Source organism: Anabrus simplex, chromosome 10, assembly GCF_040414725.1.
Source record: "Anabrus simplex isolate iqAnaSimp1 chromosome 10, ASM4041472v1, whole genome shotgun sequence".
Taxonomy (NCBI): Eukaryota; Metazoa; Arthropoda; class Insecta; order Orthoptera; family Tettigoniidae; genus Anabrus; species Anabrus simplex.
The window spans coordinates 129,100,128-129,123,235 of NC_090274.1; the positions used below are offsets into that span (position 1 = coordinate 129,100,128).

Here is a 23,108-nt window from a genome sequence, read left to right on the forward strand (position 1 = left end):
CTAAAAATCTTCTTTCCCGTTTAGTGTTGGCTATAGTTGGAGAGTTCACAATTTCTATAATTTCTCCTTCCTCTGTTAATACTACGAATTCCACTACAGGTGGAGGAGAGTGGTTTGGCTGAACTTCTCGCAGTTGCTCTACGAAAAAAGCAATATGAAATACGTACAATTGTATATATAAAATAGGCACCATGCGAGGAACTTATTCCTGGTTATACAGAGGGATGGATGAAGTAGAAACTGCGCTCAGGTGTTACAAGATGCGAATCTAAATATGTGAATGTGGGTCACCACATCATCTTCCGCACAGACTACACCATTTCCTTCTTGTATGTAGCAGACAATAAATACATAACTAGTAGTGGCTAGTAATCTTCAACACAGAATCACGCAATTTCAATCAACCAATCAATCAATCAATACTAATCTGAGTTTGAGGCAGTCGCCCAGGTGGCAGATTCCCTATCTGTTGTTTTCCTAGCCTTTTCTTAAATGATTTGAAAGAAACTGGATATTTATTGAACATCTCCCTTGGTAAGTTATTCCAATCCCTAACTCCCCCTTCCCATAAACGAATATTTGACCCAATTTGTCCTCTTGAATTCCAACTTTATCTTCATATTGTGATATTTCCTACTTTTAAAGACGCCACTCAAACTTATTCGTCTACTAATATCATTCCACGCCATTTCTCCACTGACAGCTCAGAACATACCACTTAGTCGAGCAACTCGTCTCCTTTCTCCCAAGTCTTCCCAGCCCAAAGTTTGCAACATTTTTGTAACGCTACTCTTTCGTCAGAAATCACCCAGAACAAATCGAACTGCTTTTCTTTGGATTTTTTCCAGTTCCTAAATCAAGTAATCCTGGTGAGGGTCTCATACACTGAAACCAAACTCTAGTTGGAGTCTTACCAGAGATTTATATGCCCTCTCCTTTACATCCTTAATACAACCCCTAAATATCCTCATAATCACGTGCAGAGATTTGTACCCTTTATTTACAAAGCCCCAGGGGCTCTGAATTTTAGATCGTGGGTTGGCGACCACGGAGCCCTTAGCTGAGTCCTGGCATTGCTTCCACTTACTTGTGCCAGGCTCCTCACTTTCATCTATCCTATACGACCTCCCTTGGTCAACTCTTGTTCTTTTCAGACCCCAACGGTATCACGTATGGAGGCCTAGGGAGTCTTTCATTTTCATGCCCTTCGTGGCCCTTGTCTTCCTTTGGCCGATACCTTCATTTTTCGAAGTGTCGGGCCCCTTCCATTTTTTCTCTCTGATTAGTGTTATATAGAGAATGGTTGCCCAGTTGTACTTCCTCTTAAAACAATAATCACCACCACCATCACCACATTTATTTACAATCCCATTTATGTGATTACCCCAATGAAGATCTTTCCTTATATTAACACCTAGATTCTTACAATGATCCCCAAAAGGAACTTTCACCCCATCAACGCAGTAATTAAAATTGAGAGGACTTTTCCTATTTCCTGACTTTTAACCCCGTTTATCATCATACCATTGCCTACTGTTCATCTCACAACATTATCGAGGTCATTTTGCAGTTGCTCACAATCTTGTAACTTATTTATTACCGTACTCCACACAGAATAACATCATCCACAAAAAGCCTTACCTCTGATTCCACTTCTTTACCCATATCATATATATATATCATATATATATAAAAGAAAATATAAAGGTCCGATAATACTGCATTGAGGAATTCCCCTCTTAATAATTACAGGGTCAAATAAAGCTTCGCCTACTCTAATTCTCTGAGATCTATTATCTAGAAATATAGAAACCCATTCAGTCACTCTTTTGTCAAGTCCACTTGCACTCATTTTAGCCAGTAGCCTCCGATGATCCACCCTATCAAATGCTTTAGACAGGTCAATCGCGATACAGTCCATTTGACCTCCTGAATCCAAGATATCTGAACGTGTCTGTCCAGAGGTGAACTTACTCCGCAGATGAAAGGTGCTTCAGCACTTCACCACAGCGATTTTTGCACGCTTGTGTTTTCAAAGTTCTACTTTGCAAGTTTATCGTCATTATAGATTAATAATTAATAACTACTTTGTCGTCACAGAAACTCATCAAACACTCAATTGTTTGTTCACCAGAGAGCTCTGTAATAAACTCCACAGACTTTCCAACACCACTACAACGAGATACAATATTTAAAAGAATGCAACTAAAACTCAATCTAGAAATGCAGGACTTCTTGGCGTACCGACAAATATTTCCTGGACAGCGCAACGTTAGTCGAAACACCGAACTACCCCGCCTGCTCAGTTATTTTAGCAAAATAACTTACGACTGCATCCAATGCTACATCTCTCCATTTTTTTAAATGGTAATATAGTAAGTGAGATTGAATCAAGGTGTAGTAAAGCTAATGAGGTGAGCTCGCAGTTGCGATCAACAGTATTCTGTAAGAAGGAAGTCAGCTCCCAGACGAAACTATCTTTACATCGGTCTGTTTTCAGACCAACTTTGCTTTACGGGAGCGAAAGCTGGGTGGACTCAGGATATCTTATTCATAAGTTAGAAGTAACAGACATGAAAGTAGCGAGAATGATTGCCGACACAAACAGGTGGGAACTATGGCAGGAGGGTACTCGGCATGAGGCGATAGAGGCTAATTTAGGAATGAACTCAATGGATGAAGCTGTACGCATAAACCGGCTTCAGTGGTGGGGTCATGTGAGGCGAATGGAGGAGGATAGTTTACCTAGGAGAATAATAGACTTTGTTATGGAGGGTAAGAGAAGTAGAGGGAGACCAAGGCGATGTTGGTTAGACTCAGTTTCTAACGATAAGAGGTATAGAACTAAATGAGGCCACAGCACTAGTTGCAGATAGAGGATTGTGGCGATGTTTAGTAAATTGACAGAGGCTTGCAGACTGAACGCTGAAAGGCATAACAGTCTATAATGATGTATGTATCTTTTTCTTACAATTAGCTTTACGTCGCTCCGACACAGTTAGGTCTTATGGCGACGATGGGAAAGGAAGTGGCCATAGCCACGGCCTCAGCATTTTCCTGGTGTGAAAATAGGAAACCACGGAAAGACCATCGCCAGAACTGCCGACAGCTACGTGACTCAAACTGCCTAGCCACTCGCTCAGTCTCTCTAAATTTCCCCTGCGTGTTTTACTTTTAAAATAAACAATTACCGTACAAAACCGCATATCCTGCACGAGGAACAACATAAACCAGCTGGTTTGTCGTTTACGAGCGCGAAAATCGTTAAGTGGAGCACATTCCCCTTATAAACTAAGTTGATATTTATCCTAACGATCAATCTGTTTTAATGGAGCTAATACCCTTTAAATCCAAGATGTTTTATTCATTTAGCTTATTCGTGCAAGAGTGAACTCGTATACTGCTAGCTGTATACATTTGTAAATAAAGCCATACCCTGCACAAAGAAAATTCTCGTAGTGCACGCTGTTCCCCGGATCATATTTCAGTACTGCGTATCAAATATGCCCTTTGTCTTGGCCATCTATTGCGTTGCTGCAGATAACTGGTTGCAAGTTCGGTAAGTGCTAGATCCTATCCCGTAACTGTGTCTCCATCTACCGGAATGCGTACAACAGCTGCGCAGACGGCCAAGCTCCGCTCAGCAGACGATGGAGCATAAATCGAAGTTGACCATTGTGATGGTGAGATGTGCAGTGAGTTTCTGGTGACAAACCTGTGTATTTTATTCATATTTTAACGTGTTACGTGACAAACTCGACTGTTTTATCGTGTGGACAACTGAAAGAAACTTTTAAACTTGGACAAATTGCTTATGGAGGTTAGTAACAACATATTTTTAGCCAATGCCTTTGTTTCTTTGTGTTTTGACAATAGTGTTATCAGCCATCTTGCCTGTTTACATGTCTTATTACTACACATCTGTCGATTTTCTTTGTTATCGCATATGAAATGCTAACTATCTCGTAGACTAATAATATTGCTGGAATACTTAAGAAATCTGGCGAATGTAATGTCATTTCGTGTTGGACAGTGATTGCAAGGAGGATTAGCCAATATTGCTGACCAGGCTCGCGTTCATTTCGTGTTATTCTATTCCTTATTGCGGATATTAAATGTAATGTGCTCTGAAGGAGATGGGGAAATGCATGTATCAATATTTATAAGCGTATTAGATAAGGTAAACTTGTTATGTAAGGCGATGTTGACTGAGAGAAAATGGAACTGCTGGTTAGCAAGGCTAGCAGTGGGGACTGCCTTTGTTGTGCCAGTCAGCTGAGAGTCTGGGTAGCCCATGTGTTTCAGCTGGGGGTCCGGGCTACACAGATGGCGGAGGGTCCCAGTTTGACTCCGACCTACTTATGTTTGTTCTTCTAATAGGAATGTGTTTTTACTAGTTTACTGCTCTGTGAATAATTGCGACGCAATTACATGAATATCAGTATGTGTGTGGCCTACGTTCTTCGGCCGGTACTTTCATTTTACGAAGTGTCGGACCACTTTCCGTGATTAGTGTTATTAGAGGATGGTTGCCCAGTTGTACGTCCTCTTAAAACAATAATGATCACCGCCGCTGTGGCCTACGACGAGAGAATGAAGCTAGTGCGAAATTAACTGGTCATGTCTTATGAAGAAAGCATTAAAATAGCAGAAATCTATGTATTTGAAATATTTTCAATCAATGAGTTTCCAGTAAGTTCTCAGCCGGAACTACATTATCTTAAATACACTTATGATTCCACGTTCGTTATATTGGAGCTGGCCTTGATTGATGGCAAAGCTTGCTATAAAATTAGGTTCAGATATAACATCAGATATTTCTAAAACGTAATAAATTAATAGAACATTACAATAGCCTTCTGAAATAATATTCTTTATTGCGCAGTTTCATGGAAAGATTTGATTTGACTTAGACATTGTAATTTGAGTAATAAGATCGATGTCAGTTGGTTGGAATGAACTAAATTGATCATCCCAAAGCGTAATACATCGTCATACTGAAACTATCCATTTCTTTAATTTATTTTAATGTGTATACTATGAATTCTGCGTTAGCTACATAAATGGGTCCTAGAGATAGAGAATGTTTCACGTCGTATAAACATATACTTTGTGTAATATTCCCCTATGAATGTGTTGCAGTTTTTTATTTGTGCATACGAATAATTTATTTTTTTCAAAGTTGTAGCTTTGTTTACTAGCGTGTTTGTGAAATTCACACAATAAGTATGCTGCTGTTCTTGCGAAAATATATACGTGAACGCGGGCTATTATTTTCTGTTTCTTACATACATATTTATTTTGGATTATTTTTTGCGATGTTGTCACGAGTGGATGGTGTAGTACAGTACCTTGAGGGACAGTTTATGGGAGAATGCTAGTCTTGAAGAGGTGTTATTAATTCAGTAATGGGCAGAAGAGCAGAGCAGAAGAATGTATTTACAAAAAAATCTTTATTTCATTTTAGTTTGAATCTTGAATCAGAAATAATTATTTTGAATAGGTTATGTGTATGAAGTACGGTATGTTACCTCGACTGCAAGTACTCTTTAAAGTTTTTGCGAATTGAGTACGTGCTCTAACGCCGTGACTATGAATAGAATACCCATTTCCTGTAAGTTATCCGTTTAATGCTCGGGAACACTTTCTCACCCTTACAATTTACTTTATATTTTCATGTGTACCGGAATGATATTTTGGTCATGGCTGGGTCAATAATTAGTTTTACCAGAGGTGAGAAAACCATGTTGAAACATTAACTTCGATACAGTACTGTCAAGCTTCAAGTAGGTTGTGAGAAAATGCTCTTTGTGTTCCATGATTTAACATTGTGAGAATTTTTGTCCCCTTAAACTAAGTAGCTTGGACATTGCTTCGATATCCACGATTCAGAAGTTTTAAGTTATCGTATAAAACTTAAGTAAATCCGATATGTGACGGTGATGTATTCATTGAAGCTTTCATTTTAGCTCTCTGAAGGAATTTTCCTTAATATGCACCTTCATTGGACGATTTTTTTTGAAACAAAGAAAATTGAAGTCTACTCCGACTTTGTAATGCGAGTTATAAGACTGATGTCAGTTAGAGGGCATTACCATCTTGGTCGCCATCCTGAAGCGTCTAATTGACCATTAGTGCAATGATACTAAGTGTCACAATCATTAGCGCCTGTACAGTGAAGACAGCGTTTTACACTTGTAAAAGTGAATTGCTCGAACTTGGCATTCTAACTCGGCAAAATTTCCCATAACATATTGATAACGTTTGTTATTGTTGAAATAAGGTGTAGTAGTTTTTGGTTTTCAGGTAACAAATACCGTAACCAATCATCTGCATGATGTTCCGCACTAAATGTGTATATTTTCGTGAAGTAACATGTTTTATTGACCGTGGCAGAACAAAGACCTTGAGATATCGGCTTGGCGACAGCTGATTAGAGTGACAACAGCGCTCGGCACGATCAACGCGGAAATGAACTTCATCCATATGAAAACGTCTGTTTTAGTTCTTCTCCCTCCCGGCGTTAGAACTTGCTTTCGGATCTCCTAACAAAGCGTTTGTCAAACGCTAGGCCCTGGCTGGGCCGCGATATATTTCCTGGAATTTGTTATTGTAAGCACTTTTAATATTTCTGAGAGTAATTTTCGTCATTGCAAATGTATGACCAATGAATGATCAGAGAATTTTCAGTCGTAGAAAGGTATTATCGGGCCCGCTGTTGGTGACCAGTCATAAAAAGCCGATTACAAAAGTGCATGAGAAAATCCTTTGTCTACACTGGATAAAATACGTGTTCCGGATGTCGGTGGCCAATTAGCTGGTTCATTCTTTTGATGCACTGATAAATCTACGTTTTCTAATGTCACTTTGAATGTCTGCGGCTAAATACCTTCTCTCGGGGATTGGGAGTTTGTACTTTCCACTGAAGCTCTCACACACCACAGAAACACGCAGTTTCCCATACGCAGAGCTGAGCTGGAGTTGGCGGCTTAGTCCGGTGGTATGCAAGTCGTGTGTCCTGCGGGACAAAACTCCGGCACCTCAGACGCCGCTCACTGTCTCTGCGGCAATAGCGACACCAAATTATTATCATCATCATCAGTTGAAGAAATGTGTGAAAAATCAATCTTCAGCGAGAATCTATGGTTATTGTGAGATTTTAGCAAAATATTGCGGTGTCTATAATCTCTTACCCGGACTGAGTACCTAGGTCTGTTCACTTTATTTATTGCCCAGTACAGGACTTAGTGTTCCAATCACAGTGGCAACTACGTTATATAAACTACAATGAACATGATACCGTCTCACTAATAAACGGTGTATAACTTTTATACAAGGTTTATTCGCCCTTTATGTGTAATTCGTTACTAATAAACCGTGTATGAGCCTCCTGTGTATACATGTTATAGTAATTCATTGAATTGCTTATACAGACTAGGACCCTTGTATAAGCGTTGTATAGCAGCGAGTTGCGGAAAAAGAAACGAGTAAGCAGTTTATTTTCGTGGTATTTACTGTCTGCAGTAATATAATCGTGGTGAAATATTCGACTTACACATTGAAAGAATGGACGTTAACGTTGATGATCTTCACGATATTTTAAACATAGAAGACATACGAGTACACCATTCAGAGGTTATGGAGGTTAGGCATCTTCGTAAAGTAAAACACTTTAAAGAGACGGAATGACAATGAATAACTATGTAAGAAATGATGGTTGGGCGAATTTTTGTGTACTAATGCGTTACTGCTTAATAGACTTTTGATATTGCGACTGCCCCTACAAAGATCTTCCTCAATTGAGTACCTACCGTATAAAAGGGGACATATTCCTAGAGATAAAGAATGGCATAACATGAAAACCATACGTAATATGATTTCCTACTTTGTACTTGAATACGCAGAAATATGATGTATAAATGCCTAATAGAAACTTTTTTAATCAAACCTTTCTTTTAAGCTACAAAGGTGTTTTCCCTTTCTCCTGAAAAGTAAGGATTTTGATATGTGTACCCTTTTCAACTCGCCGATTCAATTATAATTGCTTACGTTTTCCTTACTACCCCAGTTAGGAGCTTTTGATATTTTAAGCTTTTCCATTTATTTTTTGGCGTTCATTACACAAGCAAGCTGAAGAAATGTTGATATCAATATGTCAATTTCCAGCTGTCTCACGGAATGACAATGAATAACTATAAAAGATATGATGGTTGGGCGTATGTTTGTGTAATAACGTGTTACTGCTTAATATACTTTTGAAATTGCGAGTTTATTATAAATTATCTGCCTCTACAAAGATCTTAGATATTTCTCAAATTTGAGTATAAAAAAGGACATATTCATTGACATAAAAAATGGTATAACTTGAAAACCGTACGTAATATGATTTTCATACTTTGTAGTTGAATACGCAGAAATATGATGTATAAATGCCTAATAGAAACGATTTTGATCAAACCTTTCTTTTAGCTACAAAACAGGTTTTCCTTTCTCCTGAAAAGTAAGGATTTTGGAATGTATACCCTTTTCAACTCGCCGATTCAATTACAATTGCTTACGTTTTCCGTACCACCCCAGTTAGGAAGTATTGATCTTTTCTCAAGCTTTTTTTTTTTTTTTTTTTTTTTTTTTTTTTTTTTTTTTTTTTTTTTTTCGTTCATTACACAAGCAAGCTGAAGAAATGTTGATATCAGTATAAGCCAATTTCCAGCTGTCTCGCTTAGTGTTGCCACTGCCATTTCAATATGCCGTGCTACTGTACGACTTTCCGGAGAGTTTTGCTCGTAGATAACCAGCAGAAGCGATCATAAAGGCGGTGAACGTGCGAAATATGCCAGTGAACTGCAGGAAGAGGTTCCTCCGCCTTGGAGCGAGTGTATACGTGCTGTATTGTAATACAATGCGTATACCTCGTTTATTAGTAAGAAAAATATAAAACGCTTATACACGGTTTAATCACTGTGTAACTGTACAAGAGTTAAACAACTGTATAAGGACTTATTATTAGTAAGACGTATATTCTACAATTTTTTCTAACCTAATCTCTTATACTATTCATATACTGTAGATATCAAAATATTTTCTAAAAACGAAAGAGCCTTATGTAGATTTAGTGAACATACACATGACAAAAGAAATGAAGCAATTCACATACAAGCATAAGATTCCCCTATTTTTATGACTTCATACAGTTGCAAGAATCGTAAACATTATACTGAAAGTCTTCACTTCGCTGCAAAGAAGTCATTGGCGAGATTGTAGATTCCGCTGAGAATTTGTAACGAAACTAGTTTGAGCTTCAGCTGAAGAAGCGGGTAGTGAAAGAAATTGGCCAGACCATTGCTGGTCTGTGTAATCCAGGATAATCGGAGTGATGGCAGCAGTGTAGACTGCGGCCAGGCCTGAAAGGAAGCTGGTAATTTTCGGGTTGAAGGCTGAAATGACGGAAATGCCCAGTAGTTTGATATGTTACGAAGTCCTTCCAGTTACTCTCTGTTCACAGATTGTGTGTTTCTCTCAGGCTGTACTAGGATCCTCCGTGATTGCCTTGCACATCCGCTGCTCATGACATTCAGTTCCTTCCCTGCACCGGGCTGTTGGCCTCGTCACGTTGGGTTCTTGGCTTACTCTTGTAACCAGTATCAAAAATAACTGCAGTCGGACTAAGCCGTGTGAAGTGTCAAACTCGTCTGACATGCAGAGCTGGGTACAACATTCTTACGGACTCCGACGTTCGAATTCTGGCCGGTGCACATGGCAGTTTTGAAATGAAGTCACGTAAAACTTTCACCCTCAACTTATTTCTGTAATACGGCTGCCATACTCTCTCCTTGACATGTTCTACTGATTTTAAAATTATTTTCATGAAAATTAAAAAGAAGGAAAATTGTGCACTCGTAACATAACGTGGATTTTGCACATGCTTTTAATTTTCCTGCCATTGTATTTTTTTATTATTTTACAGGTTCCATATTAGTAATTAACCTCTGATATAGGAGAGAAATGGCCATAAAAGGTTTGTTTCTAGCTCCTTCGTAGGAGAGTATGAAGGTGCACTTTTTCAGAGTTGCTTCTGGACTTGTGGTTTTTCTTTTCTCTTTAAGTATTGCTGTAACGTGATTGAAAACACATTTTAAGTTCAGTAAATAACAGAATATTTAGAAAACATTGTTCAATTGAGTGGTAAATACCAATTGAGGGACAACCTTTCCTTTCTTGATTTGTGTTCAGCGCCACTTCCTACCGAGTCGTTCTCATTCTCTGCGCTGGAATCAGAAAACAGTTTCATGTTTCATCAATTAGTCTTCCGTTTCAGGAAGTGAGGTAATTGGTGGTGCGGAAAGTGATTCAATACAGTTCTCACATTACATTAGGTAGCTGTATAGGAGACCGTATTCACAAGACATGAAAAATGAATACATCTGGTGTTTATCAAATGGAAAGACGGTTTGAGTTCGGGTCTGTTTGGGACGTTGGTGGCCGCAAATCTAGCGGCGAGATGGCGGGGACAGTGTAGTCGGCTTCCGACAAAGTGAAGATTTGAGAGGTGGTGTAAGAAGCATCCTCTCTTGACACTAACTAGAGGGAAAGTGCAAGAGGTCCGATACATGGGCAGAAGAAAGGGCGTTCGGAGGCTCGTTAGAAAAGTTGTTGAATGTGAGGAATCCTAGTCCCGCCCCATCCACGCATTGTCATTCCTGGGATGAGGGGACTTTTCTTGCTTATAGCTCATTTGCCTTATTCTGAACTTCGCCTTGTTTTATTGCAGCGCTAAGAACAAGAACACCCAACACAGTCCACGTCAATAAGATAAGGAGAATGAAAGCTGCTCGCTGGACTGAAACCGCAATGATATTTTTATGTGCACGATATATACAAAGTCTTGCCTTTTTAAACTAAGAACTTAATTTTTAATAATATATTTTGAATGGAAATTTAAAACGAGGAGGTAGTAGTAGCCTGGACTCGCAGGGGCTCTCAGCTACATAATTTATCATCTTTATGAAAACAAAAATCCAACCCTGTTTTCAGACATTCGACCGGGTCATAAATGGAATGAAGCCCCCATCTAGCGGCGAGGATAGGAATTGTGCCGGCTGTTGAAGCCTGTCGCACTCCTCTGGGGCAATGATTAATGGCTGGCAGATGAAATGAAATCATTTAATGGCTGTCAGATGAAATCGTATTGGAATGAAAGATGACTGGAAAAACCTGTCCCGGAGAAAAACCTGTCCCGCCTCCGTTTTGTTCAGCACAAATCTCACATGGAGTGACCGGGATTTGAACCACGGAACCCAGCGTAGAGAGTCCGGTACGCTGCCGCCTGAGTCACGAAGTCTCCTATCATCTTTATAATAAATTTAAAATTGAATCTTTCCTACAAATATCACTACTTCGGTGATTTTAACCAGAGAAAAGTGTATTTTGAATATTGCTTTTTGTGAGTATGACTTGCATATAATAATAATAATAATATAATAATAATAATAATCATCTTGGAGGCCCGGGGTGGCGGCATATCCTCTGCCTATCGTGAAAGGCGATCTTGGTATTTTTTCCACATGTACCATGTACTCTTGGCCAGTTCTTGTTTTTTTCTCAACATAGCTGCCGGTACATTTGCCAGACATCTTTCATTTTCACGTCGTTTGTATCCCTTACATTTGTTTTGTTGATACGTTCATTCTTTGAAAGATTAGACGTCTAGGAATTTCTCCTCGAATTAAATGGATGATTATCTAGTTGCCGTCCCCGTAAAACAGTAATCACCACCGCCAGCTGAAATTGCTGTATCCTAGCATTGAAAAGTCTAGCTCGGTGACAGAACTGCAAAGCGGGAAAAGACGATATGTTCAGTGAGCATTTGTGGCAGCTGTGCTTCTTGTACTGGGAGTCTTTGTTTGAACTTGAAGGTTGCAGGTGTCTTACATATCCCGCATTTATTATTTAAATTACGCGTATTTTTAACCTTAAATGTGGTTTCTTTATTCAGAAACCTGTCTGCTTTCATAACTGGAGCTCTACTATAATCTATCGGCTTCATTGTCCGTATTGATATTTTAAGAAGACAAGTATGAAGGATGAGTTTTCAATCTAATCAATACATTTACATGTAAATAAAGTATTGATTAGGTGGAAAACTCATCCTTCATACTTGTGTTCTAACTGGAGCTCTGTGATGGACCACGATCCACAATGGAATGGTTTTGAAAGTGTTTCTCGTTTTCGGTGGTATCCCCTGCCTGTCGTAAGAGGCGACTAAGAGATGCGATCACGGGGTCCTTATCTAAGTCCTGGTATTGTTTACATTAGTTGTACCAGGTTCCTGTCTGACCTCCATTGGTTAACACTTATTCCTTTTCCGACCCAGACGGTTTAGGGTTGAAGCCTAGAAATTATTTCGTCACGCACTTCGTGCTCTTTCTTTAGACAATATCTTCATTTTTCAAGGTGTCTCATCTCTTCCAGTTTTCCCTCTGATTAGTGTTAACACAGGATAGTTACTCGCTCTCATGAGACGTTGCCTGATACAGTAATTACATCTCGCGGAGGTAAGTGGTAGCAGAGGAGACAGTCGGTGTAAATTTATTTTTGATCACTTTTTTTTTAAACCTTAATCAGTTTGTTTTCGCGATGTTGCGGCACTCGATATCTAGGATTTCAATCCCTTCTTTTACGATTCCTTTTTCCCCACATTTCGTGTGATTGTTCATGTTTTTTCTCACTTGAGTAGTGTAGCATGTATCGCCGACAACTAAAGAATACTTCCCCATGGTTGTAGCACGTACGGTCCCCTCAAGTGTCGCCTTTCGAGATCTTGGATTGGCAGTTCTAACCTGGGATATATATAGAATATCGTGTACTGACTGACTGACTGATTCATCATCGCCGAGCCAAAACTACTAAACATAAAGAAATGAAATTTTGGGGATAAATTTATGTTAGAGTGTATGTGCTCACGAAAGGAAGACTTTTTGGATATGCCGTCGCTAAGGGAGAGAAAAGGGGGGTGAATTGTTTAAATGAATATATCTGTAGCTCAAAAACTGAAAAGTTTACAGATGTAAAAATTGGTATTTGGGATCTCTTTTAGAAATAAACATATATTTTTTGTTTTCGGAAAATCCCATTAAGGGGGTGAAAAAAAGGTGAAAATATGATCGAATACCTTTTTGTGAGGATACTTATATCTCAAAAACTGAAGATGTTAGAAATGAGTGAAGACTTTCTCACATGTATGTCGTACGGTCGTCGTCATAGCCGCAAAAGGCAGTACCACAAACGTGGGATACGAGTTCCTGCGGTTCAATTTATCGCTGAGTTTTTATATTTAAGCGATTTTCAGATAATGCCTTACTACACTACGGAGGAACGATTACTTTTATCAAATTACGCATTTCACGTGAGCGTAGTGACGGGTGACTGGCTAGTTATGTTTTACGTGTCACAGTTGAGGTTCCGCGATTTTACTGCCTAGAGATGGCGGCACTCAGACTCTGCGTGGTGCTGGAGAACATTAGACTGCGACAAAATATCTGGGGAAACCAAAGCAGCACGTGATATGCTGCGTTCCTTTAGACTGGACGATCCTGCTTCTCATTTTTTTGACTTATCTTTTGTGATCTGTTCGTTGTCAAGTACGCAGCCTGGCCTCTCCCCTTTCAAAAGTGCCCGCAGATCAAGCTCACCATATGCACCTATCGTCAACCACGACAAGGCCTTGTATCAACTGGCACCATTCTTTCATGAAAAGTGGGAAAATTGCACACAAAAATATGTTGTGTAATATAGAATGTTAAAGTGGGCTTTTCCTTTTAAATTTCGACTGTTACTGTATAATTTTGAACATTTCCAGTCTGTCGAAACTAATGAAAGATAGCTGCTGAAGAAACATTTAATTAATATCCGAAGAAGAAAACTGCTTTGATTTGTTTTGTTCTTGAATAATATGATTTTATTTTTGTTACCTGACATCTTAATAATTGATGAATATTGTGAATTTATTCAATTGAACAGTGCATAGGTGTTTATGAACATGCAGTACAACATGAGTTTCTCAGCTGGGTAGAACGGTGATCGGCTTGCTACTTCCTAGAATCGTTCTCTTATCAGAAAATGAAGTAAATAAGTCCACGAACCTACTAGCAGGGGGGGAGGTGACGGATAGCGGAATCCTAACCGGCTTGTCGGCGGACTTGAGGGAAATAAAATACCTCTCGCGGACCAAACACACAACCCCCTGTGGGTGGGGGACGTAGACGAAGAATGCACCCACGGTGTCCCCTGCCTGTCGTAAGAGGCGACTAAAAGGGGCGACCAAGGAATGATCAAATCAGAACCATGAAACTACTTGTGCTTAGTACCACCTCGCGGGGAACACCATGGGTTGCTTTTGACTTGCGCGTAGTACCACTATGTTGGGTACCAAATAGGTTTTGTGATTACTAACAACAGAGTACGTTGGCGGCTTCTACAGTACCTGTGATTCGTACCCCTATATGAGCAACACCATGGAATGAGCGACACCATGGTTCTGCCTTGCCTATGCTTAGTATCCACTTTGTGAGGAACGCCACGGGATAGTGAGGGTCCCTGTGGTTAGTACACTTATGTGAGGAACGCCATAGGTTTGCGTTGCCTGTAAATAGCGCCGCAGTGTGCGAAACACCATAGGTCTGTATTCCCTGTGGGAATTCCATTACCTGTAAGTAGTACCACACTGTGAGGAATGCCGCGAGTCTAAGCTACTTTTGATTAGTACCGCAAAATGACAAATACCATGGTTCTACTTTCCTACCGATAAGTACCATTATGAGAGGCCGATGACTTGGATTTTAGACCCCTTTGGACTAAAAGCGTTATCGATTTAGTATTATGCTATAGACGTGGTCCCTTGGTCAGTTATACTATTGTTTCACGTCAGTTTCTGTGAATGTGAAACATTGTGGGTCGGATCCACTGATTGTTTTAAATTCATATTCATCCATTCATTCTTCGCCCTCACGTTTTGAATTCCGGTCAGTTGAGGATTTTGGACTTTTAATTTGTCATTCCATTTCGTCTCATTTCGTACCATTAGGGGCCGATGACCTCGATGTTAGGGCCCCTTAAACAACAAGCATCATCATCATCATCGAAGTAAAATTAGTTGAAGTAATAATAATGGCGTATGCCTCCGGAGAGGCCTCGTGCGGGTCTTTTTCTCGTAGGTGACCTGCATGTCTGTGAAGATGAGGGCCCTAGTTAGGATGATTTCGAATACCACACACACCCAGTCCCCGAGCCGGCCGGGACCCTCTGAACCGAAGGCCATTCAGCCAACGAGTCGGACATTAGTTGAAGTAGTAAGGGCATACTGAGAACCTGGCAACTCTTGCTGCTCTTCGCACTCGGCTGTTTTTGTCACTTTAACACGACACAATTTACACGCCCATCTCTTCCAAATTCATTGAGTAGCTGATTTAAGAATACACTTTGTCGTGATTTCACTATTGGCGTTTTTCTTGCAGTACGCACTAGGGAGGATAATTCCGAACTGCGTTGACTGCGTTCTTGGTCTTAAGGTACACGGGGTGTGTACCTTGTGCTTGAGGCAAGTTTCTCCTATTTATTAGGAGTTCTGTATTGTGGTCCAGGCAAAACTGGGCTTGTGCTTCGGTCCTTATCCGATCAGACCTGTCTGCCGGTTCCACATAAAGCAAATTGTAAAAAATATATTGTGGTCCTGAAACAACACACTCTTTCATAGTCCCCGTCCGTGTGCTTGACTGTTGTTGTTGTTTGAGTCATCCGTCTATGGACTGGTTTGATGCAGCGCTCCATGCCACCCTATCCTGTGCTAACCTTTTCATTTCTACGTAACTATTGCATACTACATCTGCTCTAATCTGCTTGTCATATTCATACCTTGGTCTACCCCTACCGTTCTTACCACCTACACTTCAAAAACCAACTGAACAAGTCCTGGGTCTTAAGATGTGTCCTATCATTCTATCTCTTCTTCTCGTCAAATTTAGCCAAATCGATCTCCTCTCACCAATTCGATTCAGTATCTCTTCATTCGTGATTCGATCTATCCATCTCACCTTCCGCATTCTTCTGTAACACCACATTTCAAAAGCTTCTATTCTCGTTCTTTCTGAGCTAGTTATCGTCCATGTTTCACTTCCATACAGTGCCACGCTCCACACGAAAGTCGTCAAAAACATCATTCTATTCCGATATCAATGTTTGAAGTGAGCAAATTTCTTTTCTTAAGAAAGCTCTTCCTTGCTTGTGCTAGTCTGCATTTTATGTCCTTACTTCTGCCATCGTTAGTTATTTTACTACGCAAGTAACAATATTCATCTACTTCCTTTAAGACTTAATTTCCTAATCTAATATTTCCTACATCACCTGCCTTCGTTCGACTGCACTCCATTACTTTTGTTTTGGACTTATTTATTTTCATCCTGTACTCCTTACCCAAGACTTCATCCATACCATTCAGCAACTTCTCGAGATCTTCTGCATTCTCAGATAAAATAACAATATCATCGGCAAATCTCAAGGTTTTGATTTCTGGATTGCTGCTGCTTTTTCAAAGCCCTCGATTCTTATCACTGCAGACTGATTTTTATACAGATTGTAGATAATTCTTCGTTCTCGGTATCTGATCCCCATCATCTTCAGAATCATAAATAGCTTGGTCCAATCAATATTATCGAATGCCTTTTCTAGATCTACGAATGCCATGTACGTGGGCTTGTCCTTCTTGATTCGATCCTCTAAGATCAGACGTAAAGTCAGTATTGCCTCACGTGTGCCTACATTTCTTCTAAAGCCAAACTGATCTTCTCCCAACTCAGCTTCAACTTGTTTTTCCATTCTTCTGTAAATAATACGTGTTAAAATTTTGCAGGCATGAGATACTAAACTAATGGTGCGGTAGTTTTCACACCTGTTAGCACCGGCTTTCTTGGGAATAGGTATAACATTCTTCCGAAAATCGGATGGGACTTCTCCTGTCTCATACATTTTGCACACTAAATGAAATAACCTTGCCATGCTGGTTTCTCCTAAGACAGTCAGTAATTCAGAGGGAATGTCATCAATTCCAGGTGCCTTGTTCCTATTGAGGTCACTCACAGCTCTGTCAAACTCTGACCTCAAAATTGGGTCTCCCATTTCATCAGTATCAACAGCCTCTTCATGTTCCAAAACCAAATTATCTACATCTTTACCTTGATACAACTGTTGGATATGCTCCTGCCATCTTTCTGCTTTGTCTTCTTTCCCTAGAAGTGGCTTTCCATCTGAGCTCTTAATATTCATACACCTAAATTTCCTTTCTCCAAAGGTTTCCTTGATTTTCCTGTATGCAGCATCTACCTTACCCAGGACCATACAGCCTTCGACATCCTCGCACTTCTCCTTCAGCCATTCTTCCTTAGCTACCTTACACTTTCTATCCACTTGATTCTTTAATCGCCTGTATTCTTTTCTGCCCTCTTCATTTCTAGCATTCTTGTATTTTCGTCGTTCATCAATCAGGTCTAGTATCTCCTGACTTATCCCACTGATTCTTAGTTGATCTTCTCTTCCTTCCTAACATTTCTTCAGCAGCCCTACTGACTTCATTTTTCATGACTCTTCCTCTATAGTGTTTCCTTCAGCCTTTTCATTTAGTCCTTGTGCAACATGTTCCTTGAAACAATCCCTCACACTCTTTTCTTTCAACTTGTCTAGATCCCATCTTTTTGCATTCTTTCCTTCATTTTCTTCAACTTCAGATGGCATTCCATGGCCAACAAGTTGTGGTCAGAGTCCACGTCTGCTCCTGGGAAAGTTTTGCAATCCAACACCTGGTTTCTGAATCTCTGCCTAATCATAATGAAGTCTATTTGAAACCTTCCAGTGTCTCCAGGTCTCGTCCACGTATACAGCCGTCGTTTGTGGTGTTTGAACCAAGTATTGGCAAGGACTAAATTATGATCAGTGCAGAATTCAACCAGCCGACTTTCTCTTTCGTTCCTTTGTCCCAATCCAAATTCTCCTACTGTATTACCTTCTCTTCCTTGGCCTACCACTGCATTCCAGTCTCCCATCACAATTAGATTCTCGTCACCTTTTACATATTGTATTAAATCTTCTATCTCCTCATATATTCTTTCGATTTCTTCATCATCCGCTGAACTAGTAGGCATATAGACCTGCACTATTGTGGTGGGCATTGGTTTGGTGTCTATCTTGAAGACAATTCTTTCACTATGCCGGTCGTAGTAGCTTACCCGCTGCCCTATTTTCTTATTCATTATTAAACCAACTCCTGCATTTCCCCTGTTTGATTTTGTGTTGATAATTCGGTAGTCGCCTGACCAAAAATCTTGTTCTTCCTGCCAACGTACTTCACTTATACCAACTACATCTAACTTTAGCCTATCCATCTCCCTTTTCAGATTCTCTAACCTACCACAACGATTCAAACTTCTAACATTCCACGCTCCGACTCGCAGAATGTCAGTATCCATCTTCCTGATGATCGCCCCTTCTCGTGTAGTCCCCACCCGGAGATCCGAATGGGGGACTAGTTTACCTCCGGAATATTTTACCCGGGAGGAAGCCATCATCAGTACATCATTCATACAGAGAGAGCTGCATGTCCTCGGGAGTTAGTTACGGCTGTAGTTTCCCGTTGCTTTCAGCCGTGTAGCAGTATCAACACAGCTAAGCCATGTTGAGTATTATTACAAGGCCGTATCAGTCAATCATCTAGACTGCCGCCCTTGCAACTACCGAAAGTCTGCTACCCCCCTTTCGATGAACCATTCGTGAGTCTGGTCTCTCAACAGATACCCATCCGATATGGTTACACCTGCGGCTCGGCTATCTGCATCATTGGGACACGCAAGCCTCCCAACCGCGGCAAGGTCACATGGTTCGCAGGGAAGGGTGCTTGACTATGAAACGTATTTAGCAAAGTTAACCACCATATGTAAGAAAAAATATATTTTATATCGTCACTTGTGGATTTCTCTCTGTCGAATAATATATCTCTTTTTAAAAGAATCTAAACATTCTTGAAAATGCTGTATATTGACCTAAAACCTTCGTGGAAGATGAAATAATGCCTGATCATCCCAAATTTCAAGAAAAAAAATCATCAAAAAGATGGAAAATAAATGTTTCATCCTTCGTAAAATCGTAGAATGAATTTCTATACTATTGAGCAAGATTCTAATGCAGGGTTCAATGCTGAGTTACTTGGCTAACAAAAGGAGAGCTGCAAGAGTTACCAAGCAGGACAGTTTCGCTCGTTCACGTCCATCGGTCCCAAACTTACGCATTTCGGGAAGTTAAGAGAACTGAATGCGGTCTGCCAGGTGGGAAGTGCTCAGCTAACCGTGGAGGACGAAAAAGTCTGCTAGTGAGCACCCGAGGCAGTGAACTTGACTTGCAGCAAGGTCAAACGTGCGGGTCACCTTTCACCTTCCACACGATACTAGGAGTCCCGTTCTGTCTGTCTGTCTGCGGCACCTACCTTTGTGATGATTGGTAATGTTGGCGTCCGGTTCAGTGGTCGAGTTGGTCGTGTGAGCTTGCGGGTTCGAATGCCACAGTCAGCAGGCGGGAAGATGGTTTTCCGTGGTTTCCCATCCTTCTGTCGCCGAAAACTTTCGATGTGTAAGTGTGACGTTAAACAAGTAGCAGATGTGTGGCTGTACACACTCCATCATTCTGGTACTTAACGCAGACTAAAAAGATACTTGGAATAATGTACTTGCCGTGAAGAAAGCTCATTACTGATCTAGTGGGCCGCTTTCTCCCATCTACTGGAGTAGAACGGAAGTCGAAATTGACGGGTATCAGAGGCTTCAGAACGTCTTACAAAGGCCCTGATCAAGAAACTGGAGGCCAGAAAATAAGAATGATTTTTTTATGGGCATGTGACGCGAATGCACCAATCACATCATTACCTTCTTTCAAGAGAAGAGACCTGGCAATCAGACATAATCACATCCGGAGCGTGCCCCATTTAAGAAGAAACTTGAAGCGTTCCTATGTTTGCGAGATATGTTAAGGCATGGGCGCAAGAGAGGAAAGAGACACAAAGAACGCATCCAAGTCGGTTGAAATGTCGTGCTCCAAAGTTGGCCGATAAGACATGAATGAATGAATTATTTATTTCCGGCTACATTTCTAAATAGTTAGCGTCCCGAGTTTGATTTCCGCTCGGATCTGGGATTTTAACCTCCGATGGCTCTTCAGCATTAGAAATCATCATAAAGCCTTATCCTGACAGACGCGCTGGTCGCCAGGCCTCTCCGGTGGACACACAAGCCCACTAGGGAGCGCTTTCGTTCCCCTGCTGCTACTTTCCCGTGAAAGAGGAGACCACGAATGTAGGGTGGTCTGAGACATCAGTATCAGAAATTCCAGCGGAAGCTAAGTCTCTTTTTTCATTTAGCCACAAGCTTCCAGTCTTGTAGCTTTTGATGAGAGAGAATGACTTCCCTACCGTTGCCGTTTCTCAGAAGGTCCCCGTAAAACTTCAGCCGCCTACGGCGCAGTTCAGAGTTCGCTTTCAGTCTGTAGGTTCCATCAGAGAGCACTCTTGGCCCGTGAATTTTACGGAGGATACGTCTTCCGAATTTTCCCAGGTCGTCCATGGTTACTTTTCTGTTCATCAGTTCATCCGCAGAGTCTGACAACAGTTTTGTAATGACTAGAGACGAGAATTATAGGCACTAATAACAGTTAAAATAGGCAGGCATATAGGCTCTTAAATGAGCCAAAATAGGCACTAATGTGTAAAATAGGCATGAAAAATTACGTATAATTTAATATCACACTCAATTGCTATAAAAGGAATGTACAACAAGCAACTTTTCAATGTTTTCCAGTAACAATTTTGTTCTCCTGTCGGGCAGACTGTTTTGTACTGAGAGAAAGATCTCTCAGCATCGCAGGAAGTGATTGGGTAAAACTTCAATGAAGCCACTTCATCTGGTTTTAGTTCAACTGCTTCATCTACCTCACCTCGTAGCACCCTGACTACTTTTATCATCGCTTTCCATCATAGATTCTGCTGCAGGACTCTTATGGAACTTTTTGCTGACAGCGGCTACCTTCCCAGAGTTACGGTGAAAACTTCTGACTTCTTCCACAACCCTAAATGACACCACCAGGGGAAAGCCACTCTTCTCCAACTCGGTGATTGCTTCCGGCATCTTGTTGAATTTTGAAGATGTTCCAGTTCATGCAGGGGGATATTAGCTCACACCATTGCAGTGCACAGGTCTATAGAAAATTGTTGTTGGTCGCTGTTTACAGTGGACAGGTAGAAAAGCTGCGATGATACAGCTTTTTGTACTCGTGTCAAATGCATCGCAGTATTTCTATGTTGATCTATTTCGTATCTTTTCACATTTGTTCTGAAACATATTAAAATTGACTTAAGTTACAATGTTCCTATATCTTAAATTTCTACAGGTGGGCTAATTGGCAATAATGCGTAGTATAATCATGCATTTGTTGCATAAAAAAAGAAAAAAGACTATTAGAGTTGATGTTTCTAGAAGTAAAAACCTTTAAAGTAGGAACAAGAGAATTCGTAATTTACATGGAAATTATGTCCTCAAAAACGTTCAGTTATAATCTGGCAGTTTCCTGTCGAGTTCACTGGGTGAAAAAAATAATAAAAATGACGTGAAACGATACCTGATTAGCGTAGAGGAGAGATCCTTCCTATATGCTTGCCAGGGAATCACCAAGCTGCCCCTAGCAGTATTCTTACTTATATAGAAGAATTAAAACGGAGGCACTATAAATCTCAGATTTGCGAACATTTTATACGTTGTTATTCGCCGGCTTTGGTCAGTCGGGTCAACTGTCATGTGGACTGCATCATGTGTGCCCACAAGGCTGCCACCCTTGTTGAAAATTAGAAAACGGCGTGATTTGAAATTGTCGTGGCATGTGTCACAATTTAGCAAGACTCTAGATGGGATGCTAGAGCTTACGCACCCCCCTCCCCCAGCAGAACGGTTACTAACCGGACCCTTGCCGGACCTCACCAATCCAGACCAACGGTGTTTTCACTGGCCTCATCTTGCAGCCTTGTAAAACACGCTGCGACATCGTCCAAGCCGTGCCATCCTGTATGTCTAGCCTCTGTGACATCGTCCTAGCGGCACCACATTCGATCTTCGTCCTATGTTTCGCGAAGGCTTAGCGGAAGCGTAATAGAGTTCACTAGTGCCTACACATAGCACTAGTTAAAGTTACTCACGATTGTTTAAAATTAAATTTCAGTTGTAGTCCGCTTCTGTGGTATAGTAGTTAGTGTGATTAGCCGCCACCCACGGAGGCCCGAGTTCGATTCCCGGCTCTGCCACTAAATTTGAAAAGCGGCACGTGGGCTGAAACGGGGTCCACTCGGCCCTGGGAGGTCAACTGAGTAGAGGCGAGTTCGATTCCCACCTCAGCCATCCTCGAAGTGGTTTTCCGTGGTTTCCCACTTCTCCTCCAGAGAAATGCCGAGATGTTACCTACGATAACTAAAGGACGCGACCACTTCCTTCCCTCTTCTTTGCCTGTCCCTTCCAATCTTCCCATGCCTTCAAAAGGCCCCTGTTCAGCAAAGAAGGTGAGGCATTTGGGCGTGGTACTACTCCTCCTCCCCAGTGGTATCCCCTCCCAAAGTCACGCTCCAGTACACTGCCCTTGAGACAGTAGAGGTGGGATCCTTCGCTAAGTCCGAGGGAAAAACCTACCCTGCAGTATAAACAGAGAAAGAAAGAAAGAAAGAAATATTTTAGTTGTAAATCTCTATTTTCACAGGAAATGAATCACAGTTCAAAATCACTATCACTATCACTTTCAGCCATATTCAATCGTTTTTACGATGTGGCCTCTTTAAGTCCGAAGCAAGGTAGGTTTTCATGAGGTCTGTCCATCTGGGACGGTCTTGAGCGATGTTCTTCCAATTGATCCCAGTAATCTTCCGGATGTCTTTATCCCATCTGTCCGGTGGTCTTCCCCTTGGTCTGAGATGATCTTTCGGACACCACTCAAGCACAAGCTTTGTCCACCTACCATCAGTTCTCCGAGCAACATGGCCTGCCCAC

At 40.9% G+C, this 23,108-nt stretch overlaps 1 protein-coding gene across 4 annotated transcripts in view; it reads left to right on the plus strand.

The window, feature by feature from the left end:
- Positions 1-3,678: 3,678 nt before the first annotated feature.
- Positions 3,679-23,108, plus strand: part of Ypel (Yippee-like) — a 377,506-nt gene continuing 358,076 nt past the window's right edge. For all 4 annotated transcript variants that reach the window (XR_011018787.1, XM_067154922.2, XM_067154923.2 and 1 more), the window contains exon 1: positions 3,679-3,820. The gene's annotated coding sequence lies outside the window, so the exon portion shown is untranslated. The remainder of the gene's footprint in view (positions 3,821-23,108) is intronic.